The sequence below is a fragment of the Lepidochelys kempii genome, chromosome 12, assembly GCF_965140285.1.
Source record: "Lepidochelys kempii isolate rLepKem1 chromosome 12, rLepKem1.hap1, whole genome shotgun sequence".
NCBI classification, from domain to species: domain Eukaryota; kingdom Metazoa; phylum Chordata; order Testudines; family Cheloniidae; genus Lepidochelys; species Lepidochelys kempii.
In genome coordinates this window covers 14,514,276-14,532,123 of record NC_136391.1, presented here as the reverse complement: position 1 = coordinate 14,532,123, position 17,848 = coordinate 14,514,276, and positions in this window count along the sequence as shown.

Sequence of the window (17,848 nt, the reverse complement as noted above, 5' to 3'; positions counted from 1 at the left end):
GCTCTAGGGCTGCGTTTTTGGGGGTTTTTTCTTCTTCTTCTTCCAGTTACTGTAACTTGTACTAGTCTGTTTCTGAGAGAGGATAATAGAAAAGCTAGCAATGTTTCCATTTTTAACATCTAATCTTTGGTCTACCTTCTGAACACTGAATAAAACAGATTTAAATTCTTTAGCTAAGTCCTGTTCCTGGGTTATTAAATTCCTTCCAGTATCTCTTAGTGGTCAGATGTCTTTTCGCAGTCCATTTATTTAAAGAAACTCACTGGCTTTATTCACTTCCTAGGTAATCCTTTTTTTCTCACAATACATTTTGGATTTATTGATTCATTTTTACACCCTTTTAGATCTGATTCATAATCCTCTTCATCCCCTTTTGACATGTACAGTATACCATGACAAGGTGTTCCTTCTTTTCCTTAATACAATCTACGAATACTTTATTCACATTGAGTAGACAAAAGGCAGTCAGAATCAGTGATATGTGCATTTCCAGGATTTGGTGTTCATGTGAATTTCCATATCAGATCAGACTAATGGTCCATCTAGGCCAGTAACCTGCATGATACTGGTCAATACCAAATTCTTCAGAAAAAAAGTGCTAAAACTCATAATTATCCATTATGGAACAACTGGCCCTTACAGAAAGTGTCTTCAACACCAGACAATTATAAGCAATGCCTCATACTGTGAGGCATTATATCCCTGATACATTGTTTACTGGGGGGGGGGGTGTACGGAGAGGGAGATGAACTTGCACCCTTTCCTTCCCCCACTGAACCACAAAGGGAAGAAAAAAATGAAATTGTGAGATTGTCAAAGCTAACTGAATTTTGAAAAACATTTGGAAAACTTAGTTTTGAAAAAAGCCATTTCCCAACAAAAATATTGTTTTGAAAAATTTTGACTACCTCTAATTTGTATGTCTTATGTAAAAAGGTGTTTGTTTATTGGCATGGATGTGTAAACTTTTATTTTCTACTAAAATTGTGGCCCTAATGATTGTGACAAATATGGCAATTTCCTTTAATAGCTTTGGGAGAGCTTTCTGTATAAAGTTTGTGTATCACTGTGGGCCAGGGATTCTATGTAACTTCATGGGGGAGGGTATTCACAGCTCCTCCAGGAACTAAGAACAATGGGGTCTGATTAGACAAATTCACTCAGGTTGCAACACCTCCAGAGAAGTACCACCACCATGAAGTGGTGAAGCATCATGTGGAGAGGCTCACACATACTCGTTCAAACTGGATTATCCAGAGATCAAGAGACACTTTTGGATAAAGACCCTGAGTTTAAATTGGCTCAAGGCCTTTTTCACTCAGCAAATTGACAGGGCATTCTGTCCAATGGCGGGGGGAGGGGGCGGGGGGTGGTACACAATGCTTCCTGGGAAGGGTTGGAATGACTTTTGGCCTACTGAGGCTCCATAAGACTCATGGATGATTTCTAATAAGCTTTTAGCATTCATATAGGAACTTCTTGTATGTTTTCTCTACAATGCTTTCACCTTAAGAATAAAGGTGCTTGCTCATGTGGTAATTTATCACTGATGGCAATTATAGCTGTTCATAGCCTTCAAAGAGAAAGCACAGTGCAGACACTGGCCAGTTTAGGCACTCTAGCATGCTTGGAATACCACAGTGTAGGCAGTGAAATGTGAAGCCTGGAAAAAACCACCAGGGACAGGGAGGGAAGAAGGCCTCTCTGCCCAAGTGAGATCATGGCTGAGGAGCTAGAGGCCTAGGGTGGGTGTCCTTCAGAGGTCATGGAAGGGGAATACAGGTGCAGTTGCCTTGGATTGTGACAATGTTGTCTTGTGCAGGGAGTATTACAGGTTAATTATAGGTACAGTCAAATTACAGTCAAATGTATGAAGAAAAAAATCTAACTGTCATGACCCTTTTTTAAAAAAAGAAATCCCAGTCCTTCCCCTCTTTCCTCACATCTTCTGTAACCCATCCCTAGGTGAGAACCAAAGGTTAATTGTGGAGAGCTGGTCAGGCTTTTACATTGACCAGCTGGTAATCACCCATGTCCTCACACCATCTGATTCCATTGTGCTTATTGAGATAAATGAGTCAGCATCAACTTTATTTAAAAAAATATCAAGCTGGGCTATTATTAATATTAAACTAAAACCAAAGTAATACAACTATTAAAACAAGGTCAAATTAATAGGTTGGTCTCAGTATTCAGTGTTTTCATTAGTGACGTGTATAATGGAGTAGAAGGGGTTGTAAGCATTTTGGAGGACGAGATTAGAATTCAAAAGAAACTTGACAAATTGGAGAATTTATCTAAAAATCAACATCATGAAATTCAATGGAGACAAGTGTAAAGTACTCAACTGATGAAGGGAAAAAAATCAAATGCACAAATACAAAATGGGGAATAAATGCATAGTCAGTAGTACTGCTAAAAATAATCCGAGAGATTATAGTAGATCACAAATTGAATATGGGCCAATGTAAGGCCATTGTAAAAAACAAAACCAAAAAAAAAACCACTAGGCATTCTAGGATCTATTAACAATAATGTATATAAGACATGAGGTAATGTTTCACTCTACTTGGCACTGCTGGCACCTCAGCTGGAATATAGTGTCCCATTTTGGGAGCCACACTTTAAGATGGACAAACTGGAGAATCCAGAGAAAAGCAACAGGTCAGGTTTTCTAACCTAGTCTATGAGGAAAGGTTAAAAACTGGGCATGTTTAGTTTAGAGAAGAGATGACTGAGTGGGGACCTGATACAGTGTTCTAATGTATTAAGGTATTTTATAAAAGAGGATGCTGCTCAATTGTTCTCCATGTCCACTGAAGATAGAAAAAATTAGTAATTGGCTTAATCTGCAACAAGGGAGATTTAGGTTAGATGTTAGCTACAAGTGTTTTTTCCTATAAGGTTAATTAAGTACTGGAATAGGTTATCAAAGAGAGGTTGTGGAATCCCAGTCAGCAGGTGCCGCTGGGCTGGGTCTGTCAAGGATTAAGTAACCAAGGCAAAAACCATAGCCAGCCAGCCACTGCGCCATGCCCACCAGTGCCCCGCTTTCCCTAGACACTCCCTATTTCTTAGCAAGTCAGATATCAAGGATTATTTAATCTCCCTCCCAGGTACATAAAAGCGTGCAGGGGGCACACCAATACATGGCTATTAGTAGGGGAAGACAGGGGTGAATGAAGGACAACTAGAATAGGTGCCATGAAATATACAAGATACTTAAAGTTTTGTCAATTTCAGCCTCCGCACTCTGCAGGACAGGGACACTCAGAAAACAAAAAGAGATCTGAGCCCCTATGTCCTAAAGACATTTCAGGTGTTTAATTCAATATATAAAGAGGGTGGAATGAAAACTACTATTTCTTTCAAAGGAGGCACAATAGTTTCCCTGAATATCCAGTTTTCCCCTCCAGTCCCTTTGTGGTTTTGTCTATGGGGTTATTTGCTTTGCCTGTGAATCTTTAGTTGTTTTACCAAAATTGCTTTGCCCAAAATAAACCCCGATCATCAGAACACATCTTCCCACCATGTTCTCCATGTTTCTTGTTTTTTTTTTTTAAACAGTAACATTTCAAAGAGGATCTGCAAACAGTTTGGACATCACAACCATGATTCTCTGCTGGGGAGGGAATGGGATAGATTTGAACCTGGAAGTGGTTCCTGATTTTGATTGTATTTTTTGTGTATTATATTATTGAAGATCGCCTCATCCAGGGGGCAGAAAAGAACTGCCCAGGCTTTGGTACCCCACCCCAACAACCTTGAGTGAAATTAACAAGAAAGCCAGAAATAGCCCCTCATTGGGATTCAGACTGCAGTGTGAACAGCTAAATTTAAACTGTTTTTATTCAGACAGCAGGCATCCTGGGGAGGCTTTTTCCTCAGCCAGTCCCCCTGGTCCCTGCTACAAGCTAGAGGGGAGCTGCCGGGGGGGGGGGGGGGGGGGGGGGGACGACAGGGAGCCTAGCCAAGTCGGGCAGCCTGGCTGGAGGAGGAGGGAGGAGAGAAACCAACCTGACAGTGAGTTTTCCCCTTCCACTGGCTTTTATTAGCTCTGGATTTAAGCTGTGCAGTAAAATGCCTATTGTATTCTGCCCCTGCCTTGATCTCACCTCCCCACCCCCAACAACTGTGAATGAAATTAACAAGGATGCCAGAAAGAGCCCCGAATCCCAGTCTGAACCAGGGAGGAAGCAGCAAGTTTAAACTGTTCCTATGCAGACAGCAGGCACCCTGGGGAGCCTTCTCCCTCAGCTAGTCCCCCTGCTCCCTGCTACAAGCTAGAGGGGAGTCGCTGCAGCCCCTGGTGAGTGCAAGGGTTCAGGGAAGCACTGAGCCTAGCCACCTCCGGCAGCCTGGCTGGAGGAGGAGGGAGGAGAGAAACCAATGTGACAGTGAGTTTTCCCCTTTCACTGGCTTTTATTAGCTCTGGATTTAAGCTGTGCGGCCAAATGGCTATTGTATTCTGCCCCTGCCTTGGTCTCACCTTCCCCCCTCCCCCGCTCCCGGCAACAATCCTGAGTGAAATTAACAAGGAAGCCAGAAATAGCCCCGAATCTGGAGTTCAGAATCTGGGGTTCAGACTGCGGAGTGAACAGCTCAGCTAAATTTAAACTGTTCTTATGCAGGCAGCAGTCTACCTGGGAAGGCTTCTCCCTCAGCCAGTCCTCCTGCTCCCTGCTACAAGCTAGAGGGGAGCCCCTGCAGAGTGCGGGGAACGGGGAGCCCCTGTAGGAGCCGCTGCAGAGTGCGGGGAACGGGGAGCCTAGCCACGTCTGCAGCCTGGCTGGAGGAGGAGGAGGGAGGACAAGGAGAAAAATGTGACAGTGAGTTTTCAGGCTTATTCCAATAGTAAAGTTTTATTACAGACAGTACTCATAGTAGTAATAGCTAAGTCATGCAATAGTAGGGATCCATGAAGTATGTAGGAGAGGTGGATTGCTCGTGATTGGACTGTGCAGGTAAGAAATGTAACTTACTTACACCCCGGGCCCCACCCCTTCCCCCTGAGGCCCAGCCCCTGAGAGTGGGACCCATACGGGTAAGAGCTGTATTTTACTTTCACCCCTGGAGAAGACGCACATGTAAGGTGAGGCAGTGGCCTTGGGAGGGGACGGGGAATAGGCGGGAGGGGGCCATGGGGTGAGAAGAGGGGGTGGGGGGAATTTGGGACATGCAGGGCTGTGGTGGCTAGAGAAAGAGGTGACTTTCCCCAGCTCCAGCTGCCAGGGAGAGATGGCCCTCCTTCCTAGCCTCAGGTCTGTGGCAGGGGAGAGAACCCTCCTTGCTAGCCCAAGGGCTGCCACGGTGGGGGAAGAGAGCACATCCATCGCATTAGAAAGGTAGACTACTGATATTAAAATATGAGTTGTGCGCTTCTATTTGTAGAACAAAACAGTTATTTTTAAGATTTTTTAATATAGCGCTTTTATCCAAAGTGCTTTACAATAGTTAGCTAACGGTACAAACAACATTTGGAAAGATCATTAAGTGGTCTGCCAAGACCCTCCGCAATTTTCAAGTGGACCGTGGAAAAAAAAGTTTGAGAACCACTGATCTAAAGAGTTGGCTGCCCTTTTGGTAAAATTCTTTGGTTGGGGTATACAACCAATCAAAAAAAGCCCCACAATCAAATCTTACTTGAGCTCATTTAAAAAACACTGAAAATAAGTCATCATCTAGTATTTAACAATGACCTCAGAGCCAATAATAAAGCTTCTGCCTTATACTTCAAAACTTGTGTAATGGCCAACCCTTCCCTCTAACCCTGCAGAAATATTAGAATACAGACTTCAGCAGAACCTTTTATGATAAGCGTAAGTTTAACTCTTATGTACCAAAATTTACATACAAAATTTTAAACATGTCACAGAACATTAATGAAAGTTCTGAGACAATATTCAGGGCATTTTAAACAATGTGGGGGAGGAAAAGAGACTAATACTGGCATGGAGACCCAGTGAACTCTGAATTAAGGTAGGCCCATATCCTGAAGGGATATTTTCTTTTCCTTTCTGATGTTTAATGCCATTTGCTAACTGCAGGCTGTTTTGTTATTTCACCTGGGACCCTGACAACAGGAGAAACAGCCAAAAGACTTTGGCCAGAGGTTTGAGTGTTGGCCTGCTAGAAAGATGTGCTCTGCAAACCCCCTACAGTGGGATAATTGACTCACAAACATGCTCCCCACAACGCTTAAAGGGGGTGCCACGCTATGGACAGATGAGTGACACCTCCCATGTGTGATCTTGATAGGTGTCTATACAGACATGCTTGCACACAACCACACCCAACAATTGTAGAATAAAGAGAGTGGGACATCTCATCTAACGAGGACAAGAGGGTTCACAAACTCTTCATCTCAGTCTTCCAGACTCGCATGGAGCAGCAGCTGGAACTACAATCAAGGAATCGGATGATGTTGCTGCTGACACAGCACTTCTCACCTGTGGGCCTCCTTTCAGTGCAGGGAGAGACTGGTCAAAGGCTGGAGTCATGATCTCTACTCTCCCAGAGATCAGAGTTACGGATTCTGGAACATCAGACCTTACCCTTGATTCTTGTGTTTGCAATCATTGCTTACTAGGCCTTACAGCACCTCCCTCCAAGGTCTTTGGGCAAATCAGGTGGAAGGCCAACCTTGAAGCCATGCAGCTTGGTCCAATAAAATTCAAATTAAGTCATCTTTAGCTAGGATCATTTTTGATAAAGCCCTGTTTGAGCCACCAATTTATTCAGTGTTTTGCAGGCCACAAAGACCCATGACCCCCACCCCCCAATATCAAAAGCTGAGAACATAAAGCCTTTGAGGGAAACTGGTGTGTCCTCATCAGGGTCCTAAGATGACACTATATCAGCAATTTATAGGACATTAAATACAAAATCCTATAAAATAAGCAATGGAAAAAATATCCTAGCAACAACCAACCACTCAACATTCTTTCATCAGCAAAATTAAAAGTAACTCTGGGCAGTTTATGAGTTGGGTTGGAAGGAATGGATTTTTACAGTAAAATCAGCATTTACTAATTATACATACCAACTGACAAAAAGTATTTCCCGCAATAATTGAAAAGTTACTGATAAGCAAATGAAGAAAAATGCTGCTTGAGAATTTAGAGTTGGATTTAAGGATATTTACTTGGTCCTTTTTGACATGTGATGTTTACATATGTTTTACTGGTTATGAAGCTAACTTTTTCGGTCTCCGAATCTACTGAGAAATTATCTGACCTCTTCATAATTTCCTGCAACTGTGAAAGTTTATTAGAAGAAAATGCTTAAAAATAAATACTGCCAATTATAAAAAACTTACTTACTCATGACAGATGTCAGTTTTTACGGAGAAAAGAATTTACAGCAATCAGTTTTTCAGGTGGGGGCATACCATTGCATTATAAAATGCCATTGCATTTTAATTAGGCTAGACTATGGCTTTGAATACACTGGGAGGAGTGGGCAGAGCTGACATGCTGGCCAGTACAGCTAAGCCAGTACAGCTATTTCTTAATATACTACTGGTAACAGCCAGACACAGATAACTAACTCCGGGAGCAGAGATGAAATGCTATGCAATGAGTGCATGAGGTACAGTTCCTCCTGGGTCTTCCCCTGCTGTGGTGCTGCTTACACCTACACCCCTGTCCTTACTCAAGGCTGGGCCTATGGACACAATGGTACCCAGTATTTTTTTCCCCCTTCTGACACAAACTAATGTTTCCAATCCACAGAAAATTCTTATCTTTAAGAGATTTTCATCCCCAAAACAGTCAAAATTAAGATTCAAATGTTCCATTGATCTCAGTCACTTAGAGGAGTATTACCAGAACAACGACTACAGGATCATCCAAATGAATTCTGGAATATACATTTGAAAATAAAAATCTACATCCTACACATGCATTAAACACGAAATATAAGCAGTTCAACCTAAATACCTAATTATTCTTTCATGAGTCAGGCCTTGAGGAAGAACACTATCATGTGTAAAGACAAACCTGTTCCTCCAGTTGTTTGTCATGCTTATTGGACATAATAAACTTGGTGTGCTGGAGGCTATAATTAATCTCTACTAAATCAACAACCCTACTATGATGGCTTGTCTACTGAGCTGTCTAGTGACACTTAAACCTTTGGTAGATAAATAGTGATATGTTATAATCAGGCAGCCTTTCTTCCCATCTCATTTTTAATAAGATATAGGAGCTTTTCTATATATCTTGTCCTATTGTCACAGTCTTTATCACCACGCGCTGTGTCCCATAACATTGACTTACTGTCACTGCTCCCTAACAGAGTTCTGCAATCAACTTCCTGCATGAGTTTGAACAATTTTAGATTCTCCTGAATCTGATTATTCTCCTGTTCTGTCTGGATTGCTCAGTGTGTTGTTTTTAACTAGATGAGGCTGGATAATGGCAATGTGCCTTCGCTCTCCATTGTGAGAGCTTAAGATGAGAGGAGTGTATCTTGGGGGGGGTGGGAAAGGGAGCATAGAAGTAGTCTTGTGACCAATCTATAATCTCAGTTTCTGTAATTTTTTACAGAAAAAGATGTTCTTGCATAATGTATCGTAGTTGTTTCGCCTCCGGTCAAGGAGATAGTTCGATTTTTTTCCAGGAGTATTTTATACCTAGTAAACTTTATAAAATAAAAAACACTAAGTTGAAAATTTAGTGATGAACTATTGGTGAGCCCTTCATTAGCATGTATAAGCCTGTCATTATTTGTATTACCATATGGCCTAGGAGCCCTACTCATGATTCAGGACTAAAATACCCCCCAAGAGCTTACATTCTAACTATCGGACAAGGTACAATAGGTGGATACAGACAAATGTAAACAATAAAATTACATGTAACTTATGCAAGCACACATTTCAAAGTTCAGATATTGAAGGTTTGCAATGTGCTGTTTGCTAGCTAACAGATAAATTTGGGAATTTGCTCATGAATATTTTGCAAAGAGAAAAAGTGAATTTCAGTGTCTAATTTATTCTTTATTAAGAATAGTATGATATTGATATGTCATATATATTTCTCACCAATCCACTAGCAAGCACATTTCAAATATTTGCTATTAGCAAATCAAGATTCAAAAGATACTTGAATTTATTCAGTGCATAAGGAATCAGTTTGAGGAACTCATAATTACTATTATATGAAATATAATAAAAGCTACAATAAAAATAACTGAATAAAATACATATGCAACTTATTTTTTTAATTATGGTTGTTTGCCAACTCTCTAATTCACACTGGGTCTCCCCATCATTATTGAGGAATAAGCACAGTTCAGTGTATATAGTTTTCTTGGTATGTCGCAGTGTATTATATTTGTGGTTATTACTAAACGTGGTCCGTAAGCTATACAAGGGGCCAGATCTTTGGCTAAAGGGGGCAGAGAGGTAGGAAAGGAACTAGCTTTGAGGCACTTTTCTGCTCCTTCGATGCTGGGGCCTGGCAGGGGCTAGTTCAGTCTTGGTATAACTTAAAACTACCTAAGGGCTACACTAACAGTTCCCCAAAATTCCTCAATTTAGTTAAATCAGTATAACATTTGTTTAGACAAGCCTGTAGTGGGGCAGCTGCCCCACTCTGGAGTGGAAGGGGTTAAAACAAGCCAGAAAGGATCATGGAAGGGGTTATTGGGAGCCAATCAGGTGGAGGCTTGAAAGCAGCCTATCAGGGTCAGGCTGGGCCCTATAAGAAGGCTGCAGGGCTGAGAGGAGTTAAGTTACTCCTCAGAAGACAAAGGGAGAAAAAGTGGCTTTTAGAGAAATACCTAAGACAGAGCAGTGCTGGGTAGGGTTAGGAGAGGCTGGGAGAGCTCAGGGCTGATGACTGCCAGACTGGGGCCCTGATACAAAAGGGACAGAGAAGGTGCTGGGGCCACTGCGAAGTGGCCCAAGGAAGTAGGCAGTCGAGGAGAGCAGGAAGTGGTTGCTGCTAGAGCAGGGATGAGCAAACTTTTTGGCCTGACGGCCACATCTGGAAATAAAAATTATATTGTGGGCCATGAATGCTCACAAAACTGGGGCTGTGGTATGGGAAGGGGTGAGGGTTCTGGTTGGGGATGTGGGCTCTGGCATGGGACCATCAATGAGAAGTTCAGGGTATGGAGAGTGGGTGGTGGAGGTGAGGAATTTGGGGTGTAGGGTGGCTCTCTGGGCTGGGACTGAGGGGTTTGGAGGGTGGGAGGAGAATCAGGCAGGGGATGGGGTGCAGGCTCCGGCTGGGGGTGTGGGCTCTGGGGATGAGTTTTGGAGTGCAGAGCGTGCTCTGGTCTGGGATCAGGGTGGGACAGCAGGTTGGGATGTGGGGAGGCATAGGGGTGCAGGCTCTGAGTGGTGCTTACCTCAAGCAGCTCCCTGAAGCAGTCCCTCCTGCTCTTATGTGGAGGTAAAAAGAAAAGGAGTACTTGTGGCACCTTAGAGACTAACCAATTTATTTGAGCATAAGCTTTCGTGAGCTACAGCTCACTTCATCGGATGCATACAGTGGAAAGTGTAGAAGATCTTTTTATACACACAAAGCATGAAAAAATACAGCCCCCCGCCAACTCTCCTACTGGTAATAGCTTATCTAAAGTGATCACTCTCCTTACAATGTGTATGATAATCAAGGTGGGCCATTTCCAGCACAAATCCAGGGTTTAACAGGGTTTGAGGGGGGGGGGGGGGAGAGAAAACCTGGATTTGTGCTGGAAATGGCCCAACTTGATTATCATACACATTGTAAGGAGAGTGATCACTTTAGATAAGCTATTACTAGCAGGGGAGTGGGGTGGGGGGAGGTATTTTTTCATGCTTTGTGTGTATAAAAAGATCTTCAACACTTTCCACAGTATGCATCCGATGAAGTGAGCTGTAGCTCATGAAAGCTTATGCTCAGATAAATTGGTTAGTCTCTAAGGTACCACAAGTACTCCTTTTCTTTTTGCAAATACAGACTAACACGGCTGTTACTCTGAAACCTATGTGGAGGTGTGGCTACGCAGTTCTGCATGCTGCCCTGTCCACAGGCACTGCCCCTGCAGTGCTCCCCAACAGGAGCTACGCGGGTGGTGCTTGAGGTGGGAGCGGCATGCAGAGTGGAGCCCCCTGGCTGCCCCTGCACATAGGAGCCCTGCGGGGCCATACCTCTGCTTCCAGGAGCTGCATGGAGAGGCTCTAGACCCCATTCCCTGGCTGGAACACAGGAGTGGGGCAAGCCCCAGACCCCACTCCCCAGTGGGAGCTCGAGGGCTGGGTCAAAACTGTTGCGCAAGAGGGTCCCTGGGTCGGGGCCCAGAGTAGTGGATGGACCTGGGCTTCTCCTTCCACCCCTTTGCCAGTGATGAGAATGGCTAAGTCAGACTGCAGTTTGCCCTTGGAGGAAGGGGCTAGACTGAGAACTGCAGTGAGCCACTGAGGCAAGTGATAGAACCACAAGCTGCCAATCCCCTGGAAGATGGGGGAGAGCCAGTGGAGCGGGCACAGCCAGAAGGCCATGTCCAGAAGCAGATGCTGTGGTCCAGGAGTGACGGGGGTCTGATGGCAGAGACCAAGAGAGTAACGCTGGGCAAGACACCACTAGCTAAGGTGCACTACTGACAGAGCTAATTCCCACCCAGCAGGAGGCGCCACTGTGGTGAGTCTGTGCCTCGTTCCAAAGCCTTTCACATTTTCTGACTCTTCAGAGTTATCTAAAGGAAACTTTCCAATAATACTATCTGCTTAGTCCCAATTAGGTTGTTAAATTTGTTGAGGTGAATACGTGAGGAAAAGAGCTCACACATCAGATTAAAAGGACAGATTAGGAGGACCAACACCTATGCTGCCAGCCATAACTTTGCCAAACACTGTCTCTGGCCATGCTGGATTAATAACACATCTATTTACACTGTGGCAACTGTTTCTTAATGTAGCACCTCTTTACCCAATCTAATATCAAATTAAATATTTATTAAATATGTTTTATTTAAATAGTTTCTTGTATTTATTATGGAAGGTATATTACTGGCTCATCTCAAGGCAATGACAATGTGCAATTAAGTTTCCACATAATATTTGGTAGGACTTCTCATATTTCATGGTGTGTGCAAAACCTTGATTTCTTTACTTTTCTTAATTTCTGGGCATGGAAAATGTGCTGCAAGAGTCTCTCTAGTGCACTGAAACTGCCTGGCACCTTCCGGGTATATACTACACGTAGACTACAAGTCTTAACTCGTTTCTAATGGTACTGAACAAGGTTTGTCCCCACCTACACACTTACAGTGAAACTATCTAGCACTATTGCTGACATCAGTTATGAGCAAGGGGAGAGCTTCCTACTTTAGACAAGGCCAAAGATGTTAAGTGACTGCCCCAAAACTAGTCAGCCAGTCAACAGAGCCAGGATTAGACAATAGGAGTTCCTTCCCTTAGTCCTGTGTTTAATTCACGAGACTGCACTTGGATCAATTCTCATATTTGCATCAATGTAAATCAGTAGCTTCACTGAAGTCTACTAAATATCAGTGTCAGACTGACATGAAAGCACAATCAGATCCACTCCATCTCATAAGAACCAAATTCTTAATAAAATGATTCTATATATAAAAAACCAAGTTTATGAAATTAAATATTTAAGGGCCAGAATTTTAAATGGATTTCTTAGTGGGTGAACCATACAAAAATTCTATTTATCAATCCAAATGAAAGCAACCACATTTGGATCTACAGACACCAAACTGGATACAGCTACTATCTGCATACGTAAATTTGAAGTCAGAGTTTTAGTACAATGGGACCTAGTTTTGCAGATTTTTTTAAAGCTTTGGTTCAAAAGGTTTGACCAATATCCAAATAAAGAAAATTCATAGGGGGGGAAAAAAACCTACCTCTAACTCGCTTTCATTCTGTACATGCATCACAAGGGGCCACATCAAAGAGCAAAATACCATATTATAGCAAAAACTAGCCATACAGAAATACACCTATTTTAAGTTGCAGTATATCTGGGAGATTATAGCCCTTAATAGTAAAAAGAAAAGGAGTATTTGTGGCACCTTAGAGACCAACAAATTTATTTGAGCATAAGCTTTCGTGAGCTCACTTCATCGGATGCTCACGAAAGCTTATGCTCAAATAAATTTGTTAGTCTCTAAGGTGCCACAAGTACTCCTTTTCTTTTTGCGAATACAGACTAACATGCTGCTACTCTGAAACCTCTTAATAGTAAAGTTGTTTTGGGGTTCAAAAGTATTTTTAAAAGCAAAAGGTTTAATTTTCATTCATTCAATCCATCAAATATGTTGACTGATGCATAAACTCGCAGGAAAGAGTGATAGTTTTATCTACTTAAATACCACAAGGGGGCAGCAAGAGCTCTTGTTAAATATTCAGCAGTTGAAGCAGCAAAAAGTTAAGAGGAACCTTATGTTTCAGATTCTGAGGATTGAGTCATGCAGGGCTTAATTTGTGCCAGGGCTTGCAAGGGCTGAGCCTGGCATCTCTGGGCTTGGCAGTTCATAGCCCCGGCACCTCTGGGCTCACCATATCAGTTATGAAACTAAAACAATTGCTTGAGCCTCAACACGGAATTGCTTGAGCCCTTACATCTTTCATTACAAATTAAGCACTGGAATCATGATTGTTATGAAGTAGCATCAGATAAATGGCCCTCTTTCTGAGGAAAGTAATCCCAAACCTTCACACTTCTTATGCTTGGAGCGACAGGCACCCTGTGGTCGGACACTTATTGAAGCTTGTTGTTTTTAAGACATTGCATCAAGTGAAAACAATTTTCAGAATGTTTTCACTGTTAAAGTCTAATAGAAGAATGGGAATGAAGAAAAATTAAGTATAATGAATAGACAATTTTGAAGCAAGCTTTATGTCCGCATGTCTGTGATAAGGCAAAACAGAAAAATCCTTGCCTGACACCATTTTAATTGACTCATGTACTGAGGGCTGCACCCACTTGTAGTTATGCCGCTTATAATAAATGATGCTACCCTCCATAAACGGGAATATTACGGTTTGCAGCCCCAGGGTCTGTTTTGCCCCCCCTCCCCTTTTTGCTTTTTTTTTTGTGAACTCCAGTCTTTAGAGGAGCCATCAGATCTGGTGAAGTTGACATTTGGCGAAGTATGTTTGCATCTCAAGAATCTTCCCCCTCCAGGTTTGTCACATACTGACACCTTGTCCTACCTGCCTGAGAGCTTCTAGACCCTGATCCAGCAAACCACCTATGCACATGCTTAAAGTTAAGCACGGCCAATGCGGCTAGCAAATGCCTTCTCTAAGTAATTGGTCTGGAGTTTACAAAAACTAGAACAAAAATCAGCGTTCTGTCCAATGAAGTGAGCTGTAGCTCACGAAAGCTTATACTCAAATAAATTTGTTGTCTCTAAGGTGCCACAAGTACTCCTTTTCTTTTTGTCCTAAAATGTAAGTCAATGGAGTCTATGCTTCTACTTAGATTTAACCGTGTACTTAAACATTTTCTGAATGAAGGCCACAGCAAGACTACACCCTTTCTGTGAGCCCTCCCCGTCACGTAGAATCAAACCAAGAGTTGGGCTGATTTTATTAGTGAAAAGTGGTGACCACTTAGCTTTTTTATGCGTACTAAACTGTGTTTGCCCTACCTATTTCCAGCAAATTATCACCCCTATGCAATGACTGGTAGGAGTGGGAGAAGAAGTATGAGTACAAACAAATGATCAATCTGAAAGTGAGCACAGACTGAAGTCCATAAAGAGAAGTGATAACTTAGAACTTCCAGATTTTCAGCCACAGATCTCAAAGCATTTTACAGAAGAAAACAAGTATCAGCGTAGGTGAGCTTGCGGCTATGCGAGTGGTCTGAAGGGTACTGTAGGTTTCAATTACTGTCTGAGCAGTTTTATTTAAATACAAATATCTAGTCTTCCTGCTTCTGATCATTCTTAAGACACTAATTTTGTGAGAAAGTAAGCAGGCTGAAGAATTTGATACTACTGAGTTATTTAACATGGGATGATGACGGGGGACCCTAGCCACAATTATCAGAATAGACCTCTCTGGTCATTCATCCTCAAATTTTCTGTAAATGTAAATGAGCTTTGAATTAGGCCCTACAATAGCATTGCAATAAAATGGTGAGAGTTGGCAAGTCTCACAACAGTGGGTTAGTCATGTGACTATTACAATCACACCATTCATTTTCTTTTTAATATAATGAAAGCTGCTGGCCCTTATGGTTACTGAGAAGTTTGAAAACATGAACCCATAGTACTGTAAAGGTTCAAAAACCAGAAGGTAAATAAGCCAGAAGGTATAGTTTTTTTTCTTCTAAACTTTCTGATTTTTCAAGTCCGTCATGATTGTAGAGGGTGGGGTTGACTCATCATTTTTGCTTGAGGTTAGCATTATTGCATTAAAGTCAACAGGAGTATTTTGATTTGGCCACGTACCGATCCTCTGCAAAGGGGTGATTTTCCCCATACTGGAGTAATGTCCTAAGAATCTCACTTTCTATAAAGGCCTGATCCAAAGATTACTTCAGCCTACTTTAAGTTCTCTAAAAAATAGACTTTGCTAGCTTTATGTGGTTCAAAATTTAGCCAATAAGATGTTAATGTAACTTTTAATGTATCGTGGAAGACAGTGGTCTTCAAAAAAATACACCCCCCTGACTGTCTTGTTTGAAAAGCAAATATTGTAGCATAAAAACTGATTCTAAACAAAGGTGAAATTGACTTTATTTTCATTCTCCAAACTGAAATGTGAAAATAGTGGGTATAAATATTTAAGTTAGATTTTTAGAGTATACACTTTAGTAGTGTAAGATATAGATAAGACATCTGTTTGTTTTTGCAATATTTTGAAGAATATGTCATAAGAACATCTCTTTGAAATACCATTTAAAAGTTTCAATTTTTGACTCAAGCCATGAAATATTTAAAATATGTTTATATGGTTACTATCTAAAAGATGGTTAGGTCTACCTGTCAGGGTTCCCTCCCCACTGTGAACTCTAGGGCACAGATGTGGGGACCCGCATGAAAGACCCCCTGAGCTTATTTCTACCAGCTTAGGGTAAAACTTCCCCAAGGCACAAACTCTTTGCCCTCAGAGGGTATGCTGCCACCACCAAGTGATTTAACAAAGAATCAGTGAAAGGACCACTTGCAGTTCCTATTCCCCCAAAATATCCCCCCAAGCCCGTACACCCCCTTTCCTGGGGAGGTTTGGGAATAATATCCTAACCAATTGGTTACAAAGTGATCACAGACCCAAACCCCTGGGGCTTAGGACAATAGAGAAATCAGTCAGGGTCTTAAAAGAAATGGAACTTTATTAGAAAGAAAAAAGGTAAAAGAAGCACCTCTGTAAAATTAGAAAGGAAGCTAATCTCACAGAGCAATCAGATTTAACACAGGATTTCCCTCTGGGCAAAAACTTTAAAGTTACAAAAAGAAAACCAGGAATACATCTTCCTCTCAGCACAGAGAAAAATCACAAGCCAAAACAAAAGTAAACTAACGCATTTCCTTGCTAGTACTTAGTAATTCTAATGGAGTTGGATTGCTTGCTTTCTTGATCTCTCTCTGGCAAGCAAACAGAACAGACAAAAGCCTCTCTCTTCCACACACCCTCCCCCCCCATTTGAAAGTATCTTGTCCCCTTATTGGTCCTTTTAGTCAGATGCCAGCCAGGTTACCTGAGCTTCTTAACCCTTTACAGGTAAAAGGATATTGTGCCTCTGGCCAGGAGGGATTTTTATAGTACTGTATACAGGAAGGTTGTTACCCTTCCCTTTATTTTTATGACAGACCCATTTTGCCTGTGTGCAACAATTGGGTCAGAGAAAGCTTGTGTCTAGGTGTCTACAGCTCTGGTTGCCAAAAATAGTTGCTAGCACTATTTATTTTTTGAGCGTCAAGTTATTAAGGTCATAATATACAAACATTTGAGAGTTACACTAGTAGTGATCTAATTTCACTAAATGCAATTGAATTAAATCCATCCAATCTGCTCCAATATATTTATGCCTTAGGAAGCAAGAATTTATTAAATTGGTTCTGTGGCATATACTTTCCTTTCTGTATTGTCATATTTTCCTAATTTGCACAATTAAAGGAAATTATACATTTATGTCCATCTCTATAATTTGCTCATCTCTTAGGCACAATGAATTAACAATTACTCATTAATTAAATAATGCTTATACACTGGTATATGTAGTAGAGTGTAACAGCAAACAGCTAGACCCAAGGAATATACAGTAGATGAGTTCTGAATATGAGATGACAAAATTAAAAAAAAGTTTGGATTTTCAGGAGCAACTGAGTTGCAGCTGTAGAGAATGGCAATGCTGATGAGTTTATGTAGTTATTTGTAGTGACAAATTTTCAAAAAGGCACAGGTGATTTTTTCACCTATAGTTTTGTGGGTGCAAGTTTTTGGAGCCAGATCCTCAACTGGAAGTCAGTGGAGCTTGACTAATACCAGCCAAGCTCCAGCCCTTGATGTTTAAATACCCTATTTATAGACACAGATGTTCATTATATCCAGTTTTGTCACTCCCTCAGTGGGGCTTCCTCTGCTTGCAGCTCCAGGATGGACTTGTCAGTCATGAAGAGGTTTGGACTCTCCTTCTGGGAAAATTCCCAGTTCAGTATGTCTTCTGGCAGTTACAGTTAGGAAAGCATTTAAGTTTTCAGACTTGAATCAGTTACTTGAAGCTTTGCCTTCCCCCTTTGCCACTCCAACCCCAGGCATTTTTCTTGGCAGTTTCTGGCCTTTTAGAAATGCTTGGCTCCCCAGCCTACAGTAGCTCCCTACATGTGCTGGAATTCAAATGACAATTCAGTCAATCAAGAGAGAACCAGA